Genomic DNA, 20,964 nt, shown 5'->3' with positions numbered 1-20,964 from the left:
ACAGATAATACTATGTCTGTGGGCAGGGGAAGTTCATTCTGTAAAGTTTATTTATGGACACCAAAAGATGAAGTTCACAGAATGTTTGCAAGTCACAAAATACTGTTTTTCTTTTGATTATTTTTGAATCGTTAAAACATAAAATACGGTGGCCGGGCGTGGTAGCTCACACCTATAATCCCAGCACTTTTGGAGGCCGAGGCAGGAAGATCACCTGAGGTCAGAAGTTCGAGACCAGCCTGGCCAACATCATTTGGATGTACCACGTTGTGTGTATCCATTCTGCTATTGTAGGACCTTGTGGTTGTCGCCATTTTTCTATCGCGATTGTATTCCTGCTATGAGCGTTTCTGTACAGTTGTCGTGTGAATGTAGTTTCCATTTCCCTAGGATAAAAACCTAGTAGTGGGAAAGTTGGGTCATGTGCTGAACTGTTTTCCAAAGTGGCTGATTTAGTTTGCATTCCCACTGGCAATCTGTCATGTTTCTGTTGCTCTGTCTTAGTTAGCTCTTGGTGTTATCAGTGATTTTTAGTTGAGCCATTCTAACAAGTCTAGTGGGATCTCATTGTGGTTTAAATTTGCATTTCCGTAATGGCTAACGATGCTGAGTATCATGTTCTTCTTTGCCACTCTTGTATCCTCTGTGAAGTTTCTGTTCAGATCTTTTGCACGAAAAAGCTGTATCATGGAACCAGTAAAATAACCAAGGAGAGGTTGATTAAAGTTCTGTTTATAACCCCAGAAGATTCCTGCCCTAGGGTTATGGGATGGCTGAACATAGGACGCCGACACTGGACAGATGAAATAGCAGTTTATTAGTCACGCGTGCTCACAGCCCTGGAGGTGGGGGACGCCGCATGCCACACGGGGGCTGCACTTGGGAACAGAGTGAGCCACCAGGGGCTGTGGGAGGCACATTTTATAGTAAGAAGAGGGTGAGATGACCTTGCTTCCATGGACAGATGTGATTGGCTTGTTTGAATGCCTCTGGGCCGGCAGGGATGAGCAGGTTGGGGTCGGCTGTCTGTGATAAGGAGGGTTGTTTGGTTTGGGACCTTATCCGTGGGAGCAGAGCTCGGAGGAGACCTTGTGGTTAGGCTATTTGAGGCCTTCTTGATTTTACCGACGTCAAGGCAGCACATAATATTTAGTCTTAATTTCAGGCCACACAATACCTTCTTCTATATCTACTTTCTGTGGCACTTTTCAAAAGGTTTTTGTCCTTAGTGTTTAGCAGCTGATTACGATGTGCATAGTCATGGCTTCCTTTGGATTTATGGTGTGTGGGCTTTGCACAGATTCTTCCATCTGCCTAGGTTTATGTCGTTTGCTGAACTTAGGAAGTTTTCAGCCATTAGTTCTTTGGATATTTTTTTCAGCATTGTACCTTTTCTCTCCTGTTATTAACCTGTGGGGTCTATGCTAATTCTAGGTAGTTAGTTTCAGAATTGAATTGCACTGTGGGACACATAGCTGGGTGTCCCAGAGAACTGGAGAATTGCCTGGTGCAAAAGTCCATCCATTTGGTGTCAGAAGTGTTGTAAACAGAGGAACTGTTTCCTTAGAGATTTTTAGATACTCATTATTTGTAATCTGGATGGGATATCATGTCTTCCACCGATTTGGATACATTTTTGTAATTATGTTGTTTAGACGGTTAGTAACAGCCTTGTGTGATGGAACGTGTTTACATGTCAAGATTAAGGTTACTTCTCTCTCCTCTTGGCTGACTATGTAAGGAGTTTCATGACAGTTGTTTTGATGGAAACTTCACATTGTCACTGGCCTAAAGTCTTTGTTCTCAGCTTTTCCTTTGTGTCCCAGTGCTCTTGAGTTATGCTCTCACTGATAGCGCCCCTGCATAGCAGTGCTTCTCAGTTGGCAGTGGAGTAGGGCCTCGTAAGGAGTTAAAAGATTTTTGATTTATGCTCCTATTCTACACCCTCCCTTTCCCCATGGATACACAAGCATTGGGACACAGTGGATAAAGCAATTGATGTGAAATTGAAGTAGGTGAATATCAAAGACTAATTTTCTCAGTTGTGAAATCTACTAGGAAGTTAATGAAATATCATTTTGGAAGACATGCTTTAAGTAATTTGATATATTGGTTTCTTTTTTTTTTTGAGACAGAGTCTCGCTCTGTCACCCAGGCTGGAGTGCGGTGGCACAATCTCAGCTCATTGCAAGCTCCGCCTCCCGGGTTCACACCAGTGTGCTGCCTCAGCCTCCTGAGTGCCTGGGACTGCAGGCTCCCTCCACCACGCCCGGCTAATTTTTTGTATTTTTAGTAGAGACGGGGTTTCACCGTGTTAGCCAGTATGGTCTTGATCTCCTGACCTCATGATCCGCCTGCCTCAGCTGCCCAAAGTGCTGGGATTACAGGCGCGAGCCACTGCTCCTGGCCCATATATGGTTTCTTTATGAAAATTGTACTGGATCTGTAACAGATATGATTGATGTATTTTATTTTTAAGTTGTCAAACATTCAGTTAATGATGTGTGTTGTAACTTTTCGGGGAGGGACATTTGCAGAGACTGACTAATGGTATGACATTGTGAAAAGCGGTTACAGATTAAACATTTTTTATTTTTGCAGATGATCGTGTGGAACAAAGTGGAACAAAGAAAGAAGATCTGGATGACAAAGAGAAAAGTGATGAAGAAGAAATTCCTGCACCTGTATACAGCGCAAGTCAATTCTGCACAGCTGGTTATGGGGCAAGCAACCAGAGAATCTGGTGCGTTTTGACACTTAGGAAAGCTTAATCTGACGCTCCTTATCTAAATAACTTGGATGGATTATTAGTATTTTTGGTAACAATTTTTTTGTTTTGTTTTTTTTGAGGCAGAGTCTAACTCTGTCGTCCAGGCTGGAGTGCAGTGGCGCAATCTCGGCTCACTGCAAGCTCTGCCTCTCGGGTTCATGCAATTCTCCTGCCTCAGCCTCCCGAGTAGCTGGGACTACAGGCACCTGCCACCACACCCGGCTAATTTTTTGTATTTTTAGTAGAGACGGAGTTTCACTGTGGTAGCCAGGATGGTCTGAGTCTCTTGACCTTGTGAGCCACCACACCTGGCCCAGTATACATCTGTAACTTGTGACTGTCCACTTTCTTTCTTTTTTTTTTTTTTTTTTTTGAGATGGAGTCTCGCTCTGTCACCCAGGCTGGAGTGCAGTGACGCACTCTCAGCTCACTGCAAGCTCCGCTTCCCAGGTTCACGCCATTCTCCTGCCTCAGCCTCCCGAGTAGCTGGGACTACAGGCGCCCGCCACCACGCCCTGCCAATATTTTTGTATTTTTAGTAGAGATGGGGTTTCACCGTGCCAGCCAGGATGGTCTCGATCTCCTGACCTCGCAATCTGCCCAGCTCGACCACCCAAAGTGCCAGGACCACAGACGTGAGCCACAGTGCCCGGCCCACTGTCCACTTTCAAATGGTATTACACTGCCTGAGCCGCGGAGCAGCGCTCTGACCACAGCTTCCTGCTTCTGACCTGTTCTTGGTTGGTTGTGTTGCTGTATCATATGTCCAAGTGAAACATGGTATAAACCCCACAATATGCTGTTTTTGTTTTTGCTTTAAATAGGCAATTACATTTTTTCTCCTCAAATTCGAAAAGAGAAAAAAAAGTCTGGTTTTTTTGAGACAGACTTTTGCTCTTGTTGCCCAGGCTAGAGTGCAATGGCACGATCTCAGCTCACTGTAACCTCCGCCTCCTGGGTTCAAGCGATTCTCCTGCCTCAGCCTCCCTCATAGCTGGGATTACAGGCACGCACCACCACGCCCAGCTAATGTTTTTGTATTTTTAGTAGAGACAGGGTTTCCCCATGTTGGTCAGGCTGGCCTTGAACTCCTGACCTTTGGTGATCCAGCTGCCTCCACCTCCCAAAGTGGTGGGATTATAGGCGTGAACCACCGTGCCTGGCCTCTTTTTTTTTGGAGATGAAGTTTTGCTCTTGTTGCTCAGGCTCCAGGCTGGAGTGCAATGGCATGATCTTGGCTCACTGCAACTTCCACCTCCTGGGTTCAAGTGATTCTCCTGGCTCAGCTGGGATTACAGGCATGCACCACCAAGCCTGTCCAATATCCTATTTTTGCATAGAGACAGGGTTTCATCACGTTGGTCGGGCTGGTCTCGGACTCCTGACCTCAGGTGGTCCACCCACCTCGGCCTCCCAAAAAGCCACCGCGACTGGCCAAAAGTATTTTCTGTTAACCTACATGTTTACCATTTGGGGCCCATAAGGTTTTGTTTCTATCCTAGCTGCCTTCTGGTATCATTTTCCTTCAGTTTGGAGATGCCCCTTTACCATTTCTAGAGCTGCTGGCAGAGAAGTTTCTCAGTCTGTCATGGTATCAATTTTGGCTTTACCTCTGACTCTACACAAATCACTTCGTCTCACCTTGGGCCTGTCATGTATAGAATAGGAATAAGTGGCCGGGCGCGGTGGCTCACGCCTGTAATCCCAGCACTTTGGGAGGCCGAGACGGGTGGATCACGAGGTCAGGAGATCGAGACCATCCTGGCGAACACAGTGAAACCCCGTCTCTACTAAAACTACAAAAAACTAGCCGGGCGAGGTGGCGGTGCCTGTAGTCCCAGCTACTAGGGAGGCTGAGGCAGGAGAATGGCGTAAACCCGGGAGGCGGAGCTTGCAGTGAGCTGAGATCCGGCCACTGCACTCCAGCCTGGCTGACAGAGTGAGACTCCGTCTCAAAAAAAAAAAAAAAAAAAAAAAAAAAAGAAAATACCACTGAGTTTTGTTTGCTGTTCTTACGTCCCACAGTTGTGCTAAACTCATTTATTATGAGCTTCATTGTCGTTTCCTTGGGTTTTCTTCATGGACAATTATACTGTCTGTATAGAGGGGCAGTTCCATTTCTTCCTTTCCAATCTGCCTGCCTTTGATGTCTTTTCCCGGCCTGGTTGCCCTGGCCAGGACTTGCGGTGTGAAGCTGAGTAGGAGAGGGGACAGTGGGCGCCCCGCCTTGCTCCGGACTGTGGGGGAGGGCAGTTCAGTCTTTCACCATCGGCTGTGATGTTGGCTGCGGGTGTTTATGTAGATGCCTTATTCCCAGATTAAGGCAGTTTCTTTCATTCCCCCTTTTAGAAGCTTTAAAAAATCCTTAATGGATGTAAAAATTTGTTAAATGCTTTTAATCTTCTCAAATGAAATGGTCCTGCAGTTTTCCTTCTTTAATGTGTTAGTATGGTATATTACATTGATGATTTTTACTTTTTTTTCCTTAAACTTTTTTTTTTCTTTTTCAGACATAACGTTTCACTATCTTACCCAGGCTGGTCTTGAACTCCTGAGCTCAAGTGATCTACCTGCCTTGGCCTCCCAAAGTGCTGGGATTACAGGTGTGAGACACTGCACCAGCCTGATTTTTAAATACTGACCAAGCCTCGTATTACTGGGAAAGGCATCACTTGGCCACAATTTACCACCCTATTTCTTTTCTTTCTTTTTTTTTTTTTGAGACAGAGTCTCGCTCTGTCACCCAGGCTGGAGTGCATTGGTTTTATCTCAGCTCTCTGCAACCTCTGCCTCCTGGGTTCAAGCAATTCTCCTGCCTCAGCCTCCTGAGTAGCTTGGATTCCAGGTGTGCACCACCACACCTGGCTAATTTTTGTTTTTTTTTTTTTTTTTTTTGGTAGAGATGGGGTTTCATCATGTTGGCCAGCCTGGTCTCCAGCTCCAGACCTCAAGTGACCCACCCTCCTTGGCATCCCAAAGTGTTGGGATTAGAGGCGTGAACCACCACGCCCGGTCCTGTTCTGTTTCTATCTTGCTACCTTTGACTTGCTAACACGTTGTTGAGGATTTTTCTGTTGATGCTCATCAGGGATGTTGGTTTGTGGTTGTCTTTCTTTGCATAATACTGTCTTGTCTGACTTTCTGTCAGGGGAAACCTGACATTATACAAAGTATTGGCGTGCATTCCCTCTGTTTTCGTTTTGTATAAGGGATTGTGTAGAATTAGTGTTATTTCTTCTTTACATGTTTTTGAATCAATCTGAGCCTGGAGATTTCTTTCTATAAGATTTAACGCCAGGCGCGATGGCTCATGCCGGTAATCCCAGCACATTGGGAGGCCGAGACAGGTGGATCATCTGAGGTCAGGAGTTTGAGACCAGCCTGGCTAACATGTTGAAACCCCATTTCTACTAAAAATAGAAAAAATGAGTCGAGCTTGGTGGCGTGCACCTGTAATCCCAGCTACTCAGGAGGCTAAGCTAGGAGAATTGCTTGAACCCGGGAGGCGGAGATTGCAGTGAGCCGGGATCGCACCATTGCACTCCAGCTTGGGCAACAAGAGCGAAACTCCAGCTCAAGGGAAGAAAAAAAAGATTTTACAAATTCCATTTCTTTAACAGATCTAGAACTATTCAGATTACCTGTTTGTTTCTAGGAGGATTTTCCTGGTTTGTGGCGCTCAGACATGGCTTTACTTATCTACATGGTCTGATTTGTACGTGTCGAGTTTTGCGTGGTATTCTCTTGCTAACCTGTCTGACGTCTGTGGGGCCTGCAGTGATGTCCCTTCATTCATTCCTGATGCTGATAAGTTGTATCTTTTCTGCTTTTTTCTTTGTCAATTTTGCTAGAGTTTTTCAATTTTGTTGATATTTTCAAAGAACAATCTTTTAGTTTCATTAATTGTTCCCTTGGTTTTTTGCTTTCAATCTCATTGATTTCTGCTTTTATCTTGTCATTTGTCCCTTTGGCTTGTTTTGCGTTCACTTTGCTCTTTTTCTAGTTTCTTAAGGTGGAAACGTAGATTGCTGATTTACATCTATCTTTTTTGTAATATATAATCATTTGAGACTATAAATTTTCCTCTAAGCAGTGCTTTAATTAAACCCACAAATTTTGGTGTGTTTTCATTTATGTTCAAAATATTTTGTAATTTCTCTTGGGAATTGTTCTTTGACCCATGGATTATTATTATTATTATTATTTTTTTTTTTTTTTTTGAGAAGGAGTCTGGCTCTGTCGCCTGGGCTGGAGTGCAGTGGCCAGATCTCAGCTCACTGCAAGCTCTGCCTTCCGGGTTCCCGCCATTCTCCTGCCTCAGCCTCCCGAGTAGCTGGGAACACAGACGCCCGCCACCTCGCCCGGCTAGTTTTTTGTATTTTTTAGTAGAGACGGGGTTTCACCGTGTTAGCCAGGATGGTCTCCATCTCCTGACCTCGTGATCCGCCCGTCTCGGCCATGGATTATTATTAATATTTTTTTTTTTCAAGATGGAGTTTCGCTGTTGTTGCCCAGGCTGGAGTGTAATGACATGATCTCGTCTCACGGCAACCTCTGTCTCCCGGGTTCAAGTGATTCTCCTGCCTCAGCCTCCTGGTTAGCTGGGACTACAGGTGCCCGCCACCATGCCCAGCTAATTTCTTTGTATTTTCACTAGAGATGGGGTTTCTCCATGTTGGCCAGGCTGGTCTTGGACTCCTGGCCTCAGGTGATCCCCCCGCCTTGGCCTCCCACAGTGTTGGGATTACAGGCGTGAGCCACTGCGCCCAACCTGACCCATGGATTATTAAGTATGTTTTTAAATTTTGAAATGTTTGCAGATTGTTCTGTTAATGATTTCTTAGGGAAAACCAACAGTATATGATTTCATTTCTTTTAAATGTGTTCAGATTGATGTCTCAGGATATGTTCTCTCTTAGCGAACATTCTGTATGTGCTTAAAAAGTGTATGTATGGTTCAGGCGCGGTGGCTCACACCTGTAATCCCAGCACTTTGGGAGGCCAAGGCAGGCAGATCATGAGGTCAGGAGATCGAGACCATCCTGGCTAACACGGTGAAACCCGGTCTCTACTAAAAATACAAAAAAATTAGCCAGGCGTGGTGGCGGGCTCCTGTATTCCCGGCTACTCGGGAGGCTGAGGCAGGAGAATGGCGTGAACCCAGGAGGCGGAGCTTGGAGTGAGCCGAGATCTCGCCACTGTACTCCAGCCTGGGCAACAGAGCGAGACTCCATCTCAAAAAAAAAAAAAAAAAAAAAAGATGTATTTTGCTGTTGTTGGATGAAATGTTCTATAAATTAGATCCAATTTATTGATGGTGTTCTACAGTTCTCCTAGATTTTTGCCGATTACTTGTTCTCTCACGATGAAAGGTAGTGTGTGTGTTCTATGCGTCTAACAATTCATTGTCCAGTTAGAGTTGCTATTATACCACTTCAAGTGGATGGAGATCCTCACTGCCATCCATGAATGTGCATTCATCATTTTGAGAGTGAAAAGATTGTTAAAATTGCTTTTACTTTTTTAGGTATGGCCAAATGAGATGGGACTAGTGAAATGGGCGGGAAAATTGGAAGCTGACAGTGTGTGAGCTAGACACCCATGAATGCCTTTGGACTGGGCGGTTAGAGGGATGATAGGTGATAATGTAAGGCGGCTCCATCACACATTCTGGGGACTCCTGTGGAACAGACCAGCAGCTGCATTTGGAGATTCATTTTCGATTGTCACGTTTCCTCTTAGAGCTTTGCCTGGTCATCGTGTTCTGAGTGGCCCATTGGCCTCCGTGTCCCTTTTGATGAGGACATTTGCTCAGTGACTTTTGAGCAGCTGGATCTCCTGCTGTGGCAGGTGAGTGAGGGGATGGACGGCTCCTCGGACTGGCCCCCGCCCCAGGAGAAAGAGTGTGTGGCGGTGGCAACGCTGAAGCTTCTACGACTTCAGGTGTTCACAATTTCCCTTCTTCTTGCTCCTTTTGTAAGTGTCTTAGGGATTTGTAAGAAGGTTTATGTATTTTGAAGGGCGTGGGTTTTAGCCTATTCGGGGAAGTATTTTAAAGTAAGATTGTAATGCGCTTATAATGGATGCGAGGCTGAAACAACTTGATCTGATTATTTTATGTTTGTGCTGGAAGTCAGCCTCGGCACGCAGGAAGAGTGTGCATGGATTGTGTTATTTTTGCTATGATGAGTGTGTCAGCATTCTTCCTGTTTTACTGTTGTTGTGTGTGGAGAAGTGACTGGGTGAGATCACAGGTGACGGGGGGAGGCGGTCCTCAGCTGAGAGACCAGTGTTGGCCCCTCTCTCCTCTGTGCTGTGAAAACCCTGCTCCAGGAGTGTCCAGTCTTGGTTTCCCTGGGCCACGCTGGAAGAATTGTCTTGGGCTACACATAAAATGCACTAACGATAGCTGATGAGCTTTAAAAAAATCGCAAAACATATCTCTTAATGTTTTAAGAAAGTTTACTTTGGACCGCATTCAAAGCCGTCCTGGGCCACGTGCTGCCCTCAGGTTGTGGGTTGGACAAAGCTGATCTACTCAGTACGCTCGGCTCCCTACACAATACCTTCCTTTCCTCACCATGAAGGTTACGGCTGCGGTCAAAATAAAAGCTACAAAAGTCTTCCTCCCTGGTAAAACTAAAGCTGAAGTCTTTGATCATCATATTTTCTTTGTCTTTGTCAAAAAACCATATAACTTAATGATAAGAACCACAGTTTTCTCGACATAGTAACTTCCCTTTTATTACACAATGATTTCTGTGTAACAACCCATCATGCCCCTCTTCCAGCCCCTCCCCTTTTTGCCCTGCTTCGAGAATCTACAGAACTGAGTGTAGTGTTTGGTTGCAGTGATGAACTGAGCAGAGGTTTGGAGCGTGCTTCTCCTCCTCCAGTCCTCTGTAGCACTCACGTGTCGCCATACCTGTGGCGTCCTGGCGTTTGCGTGGGTGCGCCCCTGGTGTTTGCTGCTCCTCCTGGTTTGCAGTGATGCTTCTGTTCTGGTCAGTGCTGTGGAGCGTGGCCTTGTGTATGTGTTAGGCTGTCGAGGTGTCCCAGCGTCTGCTTTTGCATTTGCCTCTCCGGGGTTCTGTGGGTTTCACAGACCGTAGGTGAGTTTCGACGCTCATTTCCGGACCTGTGATATCTATACCTAGATGAGCGATATGTTTCTGATTTCACTTCTACTGACAGGGCAAGGCCGGGTCTCTGATTTCTCGTGGGGTCTCTTGCTACCCAAAGCCCGGGACGGCAGTGTGTCGCGCCCTGGCTGTGGGTGGCTGGCAGGCAGGTGATCCTGAGTGGCTCCCAGCCTTCTGCAGGAAGCTGGGGTTCAGTGGGTCCTTGTGTGCATTCCCGTGTGGGAGGTTGTTCTGAAGCCTGGCGGCTCGGCTCTGCCTTCAGAGCCCGGAACCTCTTGACTCCTGCTGTGTGTGCCCGTGTGAGTTCGGTTTTGCACTTGAGGAGTTTCCTTGTGTACTCTCAGCTCCGCAATCTAATTTTTAGCAGCTTTTTAAAAATTGAGACAGCGTCTCACTTTGTCACCCAGGCTGGAATGCAGTGGTGTAATCTTGGCCTCCCAGGTTCAAGTGATTCTCCTGCCTCAGCCTCCCAAGTGGCTGGGACTACAGGTGTGTACCATCATGCCCGGCTGATTTTTTATAGACATGGGGTTTCACCATGTTGGCCGGGCTCGTCTTAAACTCCTGATCTCAAGTGATCTTCCCACCTCGGCCCCCCAAAGACTGGGGTTACAGGCATAAGCCACCACCTGTGGCCGCTTTTTTGGTTACATCGTAGCCTTTCTTTCTGTGTTGCCTGCGGATTGTCGGGCGGGCGGGCGGGGTGGGGGTTGCTGTTGCTGGTGGTTTAGCTCCTCTGCTCATCTTGAGCTTTTCCATATACGTGTTCATGGTGGGGTTAAAAAATTCCTCTAGAAAATACTTCCAACTATTGTGGGTAAGAGGTTTTCTAGTCCAGTTTTTAAAAATACATAAACTGAGAAGTTACTTTATCTATTTAAATAATACTTCAAAGTGAGTTTTATTCCATGTTTAATAAGACTTTGAAATTCACTCATTTTGAGGGGTTCTAAGTGAAAATGATTTTTCTCCTGTCGGTTGCATGCTGCCATTTGTCACCAGGTTGACCCAGAATTGTGTGGTTTAGGTCTGGGCAGCGTCCTCCTGAACAGCCTGAAGCAGACGGTGGTGACCCTGGCCAGCAGCGTGGGCGTGCTGAGCACCGTGCAGTCGGCCCCCCAGGCCGTGCCGCAGTGCGGCTGGTCCGTGCTGCTGCCCAGCGCCGAGGAGCGGGCCGGGCACTCTCTGCTCCCCTGCCCTGCACAGGTGGGCTTGGGGAAGGAACAGGAGAGGGCATGGGTCGGGGTGCTGGGAGGGGATGGCGTTTCACTCAAATTGGCACACACTTTCTATTTCAGTTTCAGGCAATGACGTGAACATAAGTCGAGGTTGTCAATTCATGAGTGATCTTCTGGTGGGCAGCTTGGTGGCTGCTGGAGGGTTAGAGTCCGCCTTATACGCAGCCATTACTGCAGAGATCCAGGTATGGCCTTGGAGGCTCACATGACCTGGTGGTGCTCTGAGATCGGAAATACCACACTCACACGCGAAGAATAACTGAAAACAGTAAAACTGAACTTGTCTCATATCCAAGTATTTTTTTAAACTCTTTTATGTGCTAACTTAAACAATTATTGAGATATGATTTAATTGTGACATCCTGCATGTTGTCTGTTTCAGTGAAGTTAACAGGTAACTTGTCCATCACGTAGACTGTTCCCGTCACCCGGAAAGATCCCTGTGCCCCTTGGCACTCACAGCCGGGACGCTCCCCTGCCCTCAGATGATATTCATTTTCCTGCTCTGAGTGTTGCAGCAATGTAGCTGCAGAGGCTGCACTCTTTCCTGCGTTGCCTTGGAGAAGGATTTTCGGATTCACTCACACTGTTGTGTGTCTTGTGACTTGGTTTTTATTATTGGGAAGTTTTCCATTTTATAGGTGCAGTGCTGTTTGTTACTTCATTCTCCTATTGAAGGACATTTAATTGTTTTGGGGTTTTTTTGTTTTTTTTTTTTTGAGACAGGGTCTTGCTCTGTCACCCAGGCTGGATACAGTGACCTGATCGTGGCTCACTGCAGCCTGGTCCTCCTCGGCTCAAACGATCCTCCCACCTCAGCCTCCTGTGTTGCAGGGACCACAGTCAGGTCACAATGCCCGGCTAGTTTTTTGATTATTTTGTAGAGACAAGGTTTCACTATGTTGCACAGGCTGGTCTCGAACTCCTGAGCTCAAGGGATCACCCAACCTTGGCCTCCCAAAGTGTTGGGATTACAAGCGTGAGCCACTGTGCCCAGGCTTTCTGGGTTTTGGCCGTGTAGAGCTGCCACGATTGTGCTGTGTACAAGTATTTTAGTGAACATATGTTCTCCCTTAGGGTAAACACTTGCAGTGGAATTTGTTAGGTCCTGGGGTAAGTAGCTGTTCATGGTTTCCCAAAGTGGCTTTGCCGTTTACACTTGAACCAGTGTGTGTGAGAATTCTAGCTTCTTGTCCTCACAAAGCAGCTGGATGCTGCGTGTGTGGGGCAGATCCCATGGGTGTTTGTGAGAGGCAGGAGCAGGGTTAAGGATTTTAGGGACTTCACAGAAGGAGGCTGGAGAGCATCAGCAGAGGCCGCCTGGACCTTGGATCTGTAAAAAGAAGACACTGAAACTGCACAACTAAGTTGGGGTTTCCAACAGGGCAGGTGTGGGCCTTACGTGGGTAGGTGTGTGCGGTGGCACACACAGGCTGGGATAGCTTGGCCCTGGGGTCAGGGCTCAGCCAGCCTGTGTGCCTTCACACCTGCTAATGAGATCCCTTGTAAACAGTTTCCGTTTATGAATTCCAGGATATTGAAGCCCAAAAAGAAACACAGAAGGAAAAAGAAGTTGATGACCAGGAAGCGAATGCCTCAACATTTCATAGGAGCAGGACGCCATTGGATTAAGACCTTGTTAATATGGGAATCTGTGAGTCTTCTGGCAAACGGTGTTTACCTCTGGTTCAGCTCGTACAACAGCTTCTTAGGTAAATCGTATGAGCTGTATTGTATTGTGTTGTGTTGTGTTGTATTGTATTGTATTTATTTATTTACTTTTTTTTTTTTTTTTTTTTTTTGAGGCAGAGTTTCGCCCTTGTTGCCCAGGCTGGAGTGCAGTGGTGCGATCTTGACTCACCGCAACCTCTGCCTCCCGGGTTCAAGTGATTCTCCTGCCTCAACCTCCTGAGTGGCTGGGACTAAAGATGCGTGCCACCATACCTGGCTAATTTTTGTACTTTTAGTAGAGATGGGGTTTCACCATGTTGGCTGGGGTGGTCTTGAACTCCCAACCTCAGTTGATCTGCCCGCCTCGGCTTCCCAAAGTGTTGGGATTATAGGTGTGAGCCACCGCACCTGGCCATGTTTATTAAGACAGCTAAGAACATGTTGAATTGCACTTGTGGCTCCACTGGTGTCCCAGGCAGGTGGCTCTGTGCTGTCCACACAGGTTGTCTCCTGTGTCCTCATCTTCGCTGCGTGGAACTTTTTGGTTCTTTTGGCACGTGAGGTCCCGTATGGGACATTAGTTCTACAGTCGATTTATAATAAGGATGTACCTACTAAAAAAATACAAAAGAGAATAGAAACAAACATAGTTATCACCTCACCAAAATTTTGGAAAGTAGAAAAAGAAAAATGCATTCACAGCTTTTCAGTAGCCGATAGTCCAGACCGTCTTCATAAGCGTGGATAATGTGTCCGTCTCCCACACCGATAGACCCTGTTTTCTCACCTTAAGTGTTTGTGATGGAAGGATTCTTGATGTGTTGACTTGGCGGATGCGGTTCTTGAACAGTAGTTTCTCTAAAGATTGTAAGAGACTTTTGGATACATTTCATGTCCTTCTTTCCCTTGGAAGACCTGGGTTGAAGAAATTGCTGCTTGCCAAAAATAAGCCGTGAAACGGATTTCAGAGTAACTCTTTAGTTACATGCTGCCCAGGAGCCACAGACCACCATTTCCGTTTGAAAATAGAGCGCCGTGAAGTTTTTGTAAGTAGTAAACCCCATCAGAATTACACGTTTTGATTATGGCTCTAAATTTTATATGAACGAAATAAATTAAAAATGTCACTGTATTGTATTACCGTCTCTTGCTCCTTCAGGTGTAGCTTCCATGCTAGATTCTAGCCCTGTTTCTTGTGTTACAGTGGGGTTATCCAGGCAGGTTATCAGGTAGTGAAGCTGAAAGGTGATGTCGAATGGTGTGGTGAGCCCAGTGGGGGCGCATCCTTGTGTGTGTGATGAGGGCCTGTGGGTGGCTGTGGGATTCCCAAACCCTGGCTCCTCTGTCTCCTGCTTCTGTCCTCACTCACACTGCTGGTGTTTTCTGGTGTAAGCCACAGGGCAAGTGGGATTGACAAGCCTGCTGTCACATTAGGAACCTGAGTTAAAGTGGAGCTGAAAGCATGTCTTCCTTCGCCTTTGATGTTGTGCAGAGAGCCACTTGTGCGCCTAGCTCAATGGAGCGGGTCTGGAACCAGGCCCCGGTTTGGCTCTCCTCCCCTCCATGTTGCCCTGTCCTGTCTGATTTGCTTTCACACTGACATGAGTTACTTTCCTCGGCCTCCCAAAGTGCTGGGATTACAGGCATGAGCCGCCGCGCCCGGCCAGCAGCCTTTGAAGTACTGGGGTCCACCCAAGTTCCCAGCTGGTCCCTCTTTATCCCAAAGGACCTGCCACCATCTTTGGTTTCCAAAGCCCAGCGGGGTCCAGGCTGTTCAGTCTCCAACCACTTTGCATTTCTTTTCTGCTTTTCATTCATGGAGATAATGAGTAACTTATTTCTCAGCCTGGGCATGTCTTTTTTATTTACTTTATTTTTTATTTTTATTTTTTGAGATGGAGTCTCACTCTGTCACCCAGGCTGGAATGCGGTGGCGGGATCAAGGTTCACTGCAACCTCCAGCTGCCGGGTGCAAGTGATTCTCCTGCCTCAGCCTCCTGAGTAGCTGGGACTACAGGTGTACACCACTATGCCCAGCTAATTTTTACATTTTTAGTAGAGACGGGATGTTGCAATATTGGCCAGGCTGTTCTCCTGGCCTCAAGTGATCCTCTTACCTCGGCCTACCAAAGTGCTGGGATTACAGGCTTGAGCCACCGCGCCCGGCCCAGGACTGCCTTCTTTGGGCCTCTATTTCCCCACCTGAATTCCAAGGACCCTTCTAGCTCCTACACTCTGGGCCAAGCTTTTCCTCTGAGCCCCACTCAGCGTAGAGGACCAGGGTTACATCTTCTTTGGACAGAGACCCACCATAGGGGCAGCAGGAGGTAGGGGTGCGGGTAGGCAAGGTTCCTGAAGGGAGGTGGAGCTGTCATCAGAGATGGTGTCCGCAGGCAGTGGGTGTGTCGTGGCTCTGCTACTACTTGCTGGGTGACCCTGTGCCATTTCTTTCCCCACTCTGGACCTCAGTTTCCCTATCTGTTCTATGAGATGAGATGCCTGCCTATGTATCTGGGGACTTGGAAGTGTGTGGGGAGTTGCAGTGTTTCTTAGGTGTGTTCCTGGGGCAGCCTGCACCACCCCATAGAGATTTCCGGGCCCCACCCTAGGCTCACAGGACCGGAATCTCCGGGAATGAAGCCTGGGAACTTGCATAATTTACGTGGGCTGGGATGTGACGCCCAAAGCTGCAGCAGAAGCTTCTGCCCATCCTGGGCCCCCCGGTCATCTGTGGGGAAAGGCCTGTCCTTGTCTTCTGAGCTCAGCCGGCCTCATAGGCATTCCACAGATTGGAAAATGGAAGCATGTGCTCTGCTTGGCTGGGCTCTCCTGCGCCCCTTTTTGGGGTGAGGCGGAGTGCATTCCAGCCCCAGCATCCCTGCCATTTATTCCCTCCCCTCATCCCCACCCCCATACACACTCACAAGTACAAACACAGGCACAGTCACGGGCACACACCGCCCTGGACAGCACCATTTCCAGCCTCGGCGGGGCAGTCTCCTTACAGGGAAGTTCATGGGGCACTAAAAAAGGCTCAGGGGACGGAGAATCTCTTTCGAGAAGCGGCTCCTAGACCCAGTTCTGTCTCTGACTTGCTGGGTGCCCTTGAGAAAGTTGCTTTCCCTCTCTGGTCTCAGTTTCCTCAGCTGAGAAATGGGGGAGGGAGCCAAATGGTCTAAGGTTCTGGGAACCTCCAAGTCAGAGCCCATAGCTGGTGGTCAAGATGAGGGAGAGGCCCTCAGGGTCAACCGAATGCCAGAGAGGCAGGACAGGCCCAAAGGTGAGCAACCTGAGCACATCAGGTGGGCTCAGAGCTGGTGCATGAGCCCCACAGCCTGCAGAGCAGCCCTGGACTCAGGAGCCCGCTCACACCAGCCCGGTGGGACTGTAGAGATATGGGGTCCAGCCTCTCCTACTGTTGCAGGGCTAGGGCTAGTAGCTGCAGATTCTGACCCCACAACTGCCTTAGACATGCCAGACACACATATGAAATGAGCAGTCAGTCCAAATAGATGCACTAAAGAAGGGCTGTGGGATGGACCCAGCTGTAGCCTGGGGCTACAGACAGGCTTCCAGCGTACTCAAGCAGCTGGCCTCTGGGGTAGAAGCCCCGGGTGTGAGAGGCAGGACTCAGAATCTAGGCCAAGCCTCCACAGGAATCCCCTCTGGAGAGCCCGGGCACTCTGCAGGAGGGGCAGCAGGCAGCAGGTGCACCAGGAGCACGTTTCACAAGGTGCCCCATATTGCATCTGTTCAGACAGGCAGCAAGTTGGAAAGTGGATGCAGTAGCAGGGTGGTGGCTGCTCCCCACAGCCAGGAGTCCAGCCCAACACCACCTGCGTCCACCTCTGTCCTGCTCAATTGGGTAATCCATGTTCTGGGCCCTCTGGTCCCACCCACAGAGGGAGGGCTTTGGGGCGACCAGGTGAGCTGGCCCTTGTGGGAGGAGGTAACCGACTCCTGAGCCTGGCGAGCCAGGTAGCCTGGCACCAGCATCCCCACCCCCACCTCTCCAGCCCCCTCATTCCCTGATCCTCCCATCCGCCCCCTGCCCCAGCAGTTTACTCTGCTCACGCTCATCTCTTTTCCTGCTCCCAGGCTCGCCTGGTCAGTGTCCTCCACTCTCCTCTGAGTCTCCCTCTTTCCAAGCCACCTCCACTCTACTTGACACATTCTCCCTTAAGACACCAGAGTACACAAGCTCAAGTCCCTGCACCTCACCTTTACTCCCAGCCATGGGAGGGAGATGACATGAAGAACCAAACGCCACTTGGCAAGAGATCTGGGGTATGCAGAGGGGCAGATCTGAGGCTGTGGAAGCTCCAGGGACTCCCTGCAGGAGGCTGCATTTCAGCTGGCTATTGAATGTGGCTCAGAGCTGACACCTCTCCTTGAAGCTCCAGACCAGGAGCCAGCTGCCAGCTGGACCCTCCATTTGGTGTCTCGGAGAAACCTTGCACTCTGTGGGTCTAACTCTGAACCCAGAAAAGCTCCCCATCTCAGCCCTGTCTCTTCTTAGGGAAAGCCTATGACCCAGTTGTGCACCACACCCACATTTGAGTCAGGGGCTCCTGCCCCGCACTGTGAGCGCTCTGGATAAGCCAGTGCCGAGGGGGAAAGAGCTCTGAATGTCAAACCATGAGTTTCAACTCCACCTCCAGCTCTGAGAGCTGTGGGCAGGGAAGGGTGCTAGTCCAGTGTGCTGTGGAAAGACCAGTCTGCCACTGTATGGCACATGGATGGCGGGGACAGAGTGCGGGTGGAGAGAACAGACGGTGGACAGGGCAGGGGAGGCAGGGACATGGCTGTAGCCGTGGAGATGGGAGGACAGACAGGACTTGGTGGCCACTTGAATGAACCAAGGGAGGAGTCTGGAAGAGACACCCAGTTTTGTCTCAGATGTGTGGGTCGTGGGATGCTGTTCATTGATCGAGGGAGGAGGAGGAGGAAGAGGTGAGGCATGGGAGGAGGTAACTGAGCTCTGTCATGAATGTCATTTGAAGTTCCCAGGGAGCGCCAGACCCCCCAGCACCTTCACTGCTTGAGCCGGCCCTGGAGGTGCCTGTGCTCCCTGGCCCTCTTGGCTCCCACTTTGTAGCTGTCAGCTGCAGTGGGGGACAGCTGCTCAAGGGTCTAGCATGTCTGCGTGTTTCCCCAGGGGATTGCTGCATGGCCCATGCCGAGCAGAAGCTGATGGATGACCCTTTGAACAAAACCCGCTACAACAACTTGATCCGCCCAGCCACCAGCTCCTCACAGCTCATCTCCATCGAGACGGAGCTGTCCCTGGCCCAGTGCATCAGTTGGTAGGTGCAGAGGACACGTGTGGCTCAGGCTCAGGCGAAGAGGCAGCTCATGCCCAAGCCCCAGGCAATCAGTGTCCAGAGGAATGAAATGACTAGAGTTGACTTAGACTCACCAATACATGGCGGGGAGTCTGGAGGAGGGTCCATGAAGTTTATAGGTTTCCAATATTTAATGCGGTCATGGTTTTGTTAAAGAAGAAACGAGGGTGAGAGCGGGATCACCACTGGCTAGACAGCCAATGGGCCTGCATAGACTCTGGTCCACTGAGTCTCCAGCACGACCATAAGCTTGTCCTCCTCATCCTCCCAGTCCCGCCCTACTCTCTCCCCCAGCTTGCTCAGCAGGTGACCTTACCGGCTCCCTACTTGTTGGGGGAAATAAGAACCAGACTGGGAGAACTGATGGGTACAGAGGCTTAGGTATAGGGGCAGGACCCCAGGCAGTGCAGCCCCTACTGAGCCAGGAGGGTGAGGGTCTGGAGAGAGGGCGTGGTTGCTGCAGGCATGGAATGGAGGCGCAGATGGTGGCACTCCCAGGGACCACCGTCAGGGTCTCCATATGTGGATGTATGCAGAGGTGGGTGCTGAGGGAGGAGGTGCAGGGAATTTCTCATCTTCTCTCCACTGCCTCTGAGTTGGAGATGTCAGAGGGAGCCATGGCCCACTGTAAACTAACACAGTGTCCCCACCCACAGGGTTAGAACCCCTCCCCTGGAAGCGGCTCTGAGGGGAGCAGTCACATGTGGAGAGTGCAGGGCGCTGTGTCCAGCCAGGGGAAGGAGGACACCAAGGGGGTTGACCCTCCTCTGGCCAGGTGGCTGCCTTCTGACACACCAGCCTCTCTCTAGTATGGTGGCCCCCACACACCCAGCCTCTCAAACCTACAGCCCTCAAGAAGGCTTTGTCCAAATGAATGAACAGCTCCGTCTCCCAGGAGGAAGCACAGCTGAAGGATTCGGAGGGCAGTAGAGTTGTGGATGCTCCGCGCTCTCTCTCCACAGTCAGACCAGAAAGAAGGGGGCTTTCAGCCAGGCTCACCCAGGCTGGGGTCTGAGTGTCACTGTCCAGCTATTGGCTTCTTGCTTAACGGGTGAGCCCAGCTGCTCCTGTACAGCTGCCACCCCAGTGAGGGTGAACCAGCCGGCGAGTGACATGTCTGATAGTTGGGGATACAGGAAAGATTAGGCTGTGGGCTGCTGGGCCAGGAAGGGGTGTTTATTTTCAGGGTTTATCTACTGACTTGACCAGGGAGGGTTATAGGTACAACCAGTTTAAAGATGGAAATTTTGAGAGAGCAGGCAGGGACTTAGTGCTGGGTAAGGCAAGCAGGCTTCTCAAAGCAGCTCTTTTGGGGAGGCCAGAATCATGTACCAATGTCGACAGCACGTTCATCAGCTGCTGGGGGAGTGCCGGACAGGGTTAAAGCACAGGAGAACTTTCTGGATGATAGGAATGTTCTATATCTTTAAAGGAGGTGGGATACATGGGTAATGCATTTGTTGAAATTCATCAAAATATATACCAGATCTGTGCATTTCACTGAAGATAAATTATACCTCAAATTAAAAACAGTTTTTAAAAGAGAGATGGGCCAGACGCAGTGGCTCACGCCTGTAATCCCAGCACTTTGGGAGGCCGAGGCGGGTAGATCACCTGAGTCAGGAGCTCGTGACCAGCCTGGAAAACATGGTGAAATCCTGTCTCTATTAAAAATACAAAAATTAGCCAGGCATGGTGGCACATGCCTGTAATCCCAGCTACTCAGGAGGCTGAGGCAGGAGAATTGCTTGAACCCAGTAGGCGGAGGTTACAGTGAGCAGAGATCACGCCACTGTACTGGAGCCTGGGCAACAGAGCGAGACTCCATCTCAAAAGAAAAAAAAAAAACAGACAGATGAAGGTTCTCAACTTTCACTAAAGGCAGAGTAGCTTGTTATAGATTAGCCGCCCCACAAGAGCAGTTAGAGAAACTGGGCAAAAATGTGCCCCCACCACCAAAAACAACTGTTTGAAGGTAATTGGAGACCTCAGTCAGAACTTGAGTGACCAGGCCTAGGAGGTGACCCTGACAGTCTGTAGTGCTTTTCCGACATTTGGTGATTGGTGAACAGTAGAGGGCTAAGAGGTTAAGAAACTGAGTCTGAAGTGGTGGTTAAGAGGCTGGAGAGCCTGGCTGGATGTTTGGCACTCACAGGGCTGAAATGACCTCATGAGAATTTGGGTCCCAGTAAGGAGATGGGACCTTGGTGGGAACCCTGGAAGGGTCACCCCTAGGAGTCCAAATGAATAAAAAATAGACCAGCCGTCACAAAAACTAAAGCCTGCTTTGAACCAGCTTAGTCCCAAACTACATGAAGTTGATCTGCGCTTACTCCAATTGTGTGCCATAAAGTCAAAGTCAGTACTCTCTGGAGGCAGATAAAAGTTTACTAGCAATGCCATAAGACAAGACAAGACTAAATGAAAAAGAACAAGAAAAAAACCAGTAGAAACATACAAGAAAAAAACCAATAGAAACATACATGTAAGGAAGATAAGGAAGAAAGGTTTTTTTTTTTTTTTTTTTTTTTTTTTTTTTTGAGACAGAGTCTCGCTCTGTCACCCAGGCTTGAGTGCAGTGGCATGATGTCAGCTCACTGCAACCTCTGCCTCCCAGGTTCGAGCGATTCTCCTGCCTCAGCCTCCCAAGTAGCTGGGATTACAGGCATGCGCCACCATGCCCGGCTAATTTTTGTATTGGCCAGGCTGATCTGGAACTCCTGACCTCAGGTGGTCCATTCACCTCAGTCTCCCAAATTGCTGGGATTACAGGCATGAACCACTGTGCCTGACCAATA

At 48.9% G+C, this 20,964-nt stretch overlaps 1 protein-coding gene across 13 annotated transcripts in view; it reads left to right on the top strand.

Moving 5' to 3' along the window:
* Positions 1-20,964, top strand: part of LOC105470213 (E3 ubiquitin-protein ligase HERC2-like) — a 147,341-nt gene that overhangs the window by 47,378 nt on the left and 78,999 nt on the right. For 12 of the 13 annotated variants that reach the window (XR_011606252.1, XR_011606248.1, XR_011606255.1 and 9 more), the window contains exon 3: positions 2,602-2,743. The gene's annotated coding sequence lies outside the window, so the exon portion shown is untranslated. Of the gene's footprint in view, positions 1-2,601; positions 2,744-9,969; positions 10,402-10,939; positions 11,119-11,210; positions 11,336-12,683; positions 12,863-20,964 lie in introns of those variants that run through there. The other variant, XR_011606254.1, reaches the window with a different exon arrangement.

The sequence above is a fragment of the Macaca nemestrina genome, chromosome 7, assembly GCF_043159975.1.
Source record: "Macaca nemestrina isolate mMacNem1 chromosome 7, mMacNem.hap1, whole genome shotgun sequence".
In the NCBI taxonomy this organism is placed as follows: domain Eukaryota; kingdom Metazoa; phylum Chordata; class Mammalia; order Primates; family Cercopithecidae; genus Macaca; species Macaca nemestrina.
This window is presented reverse-complemented; position numbering and strand designations above follow the sequence as displayed.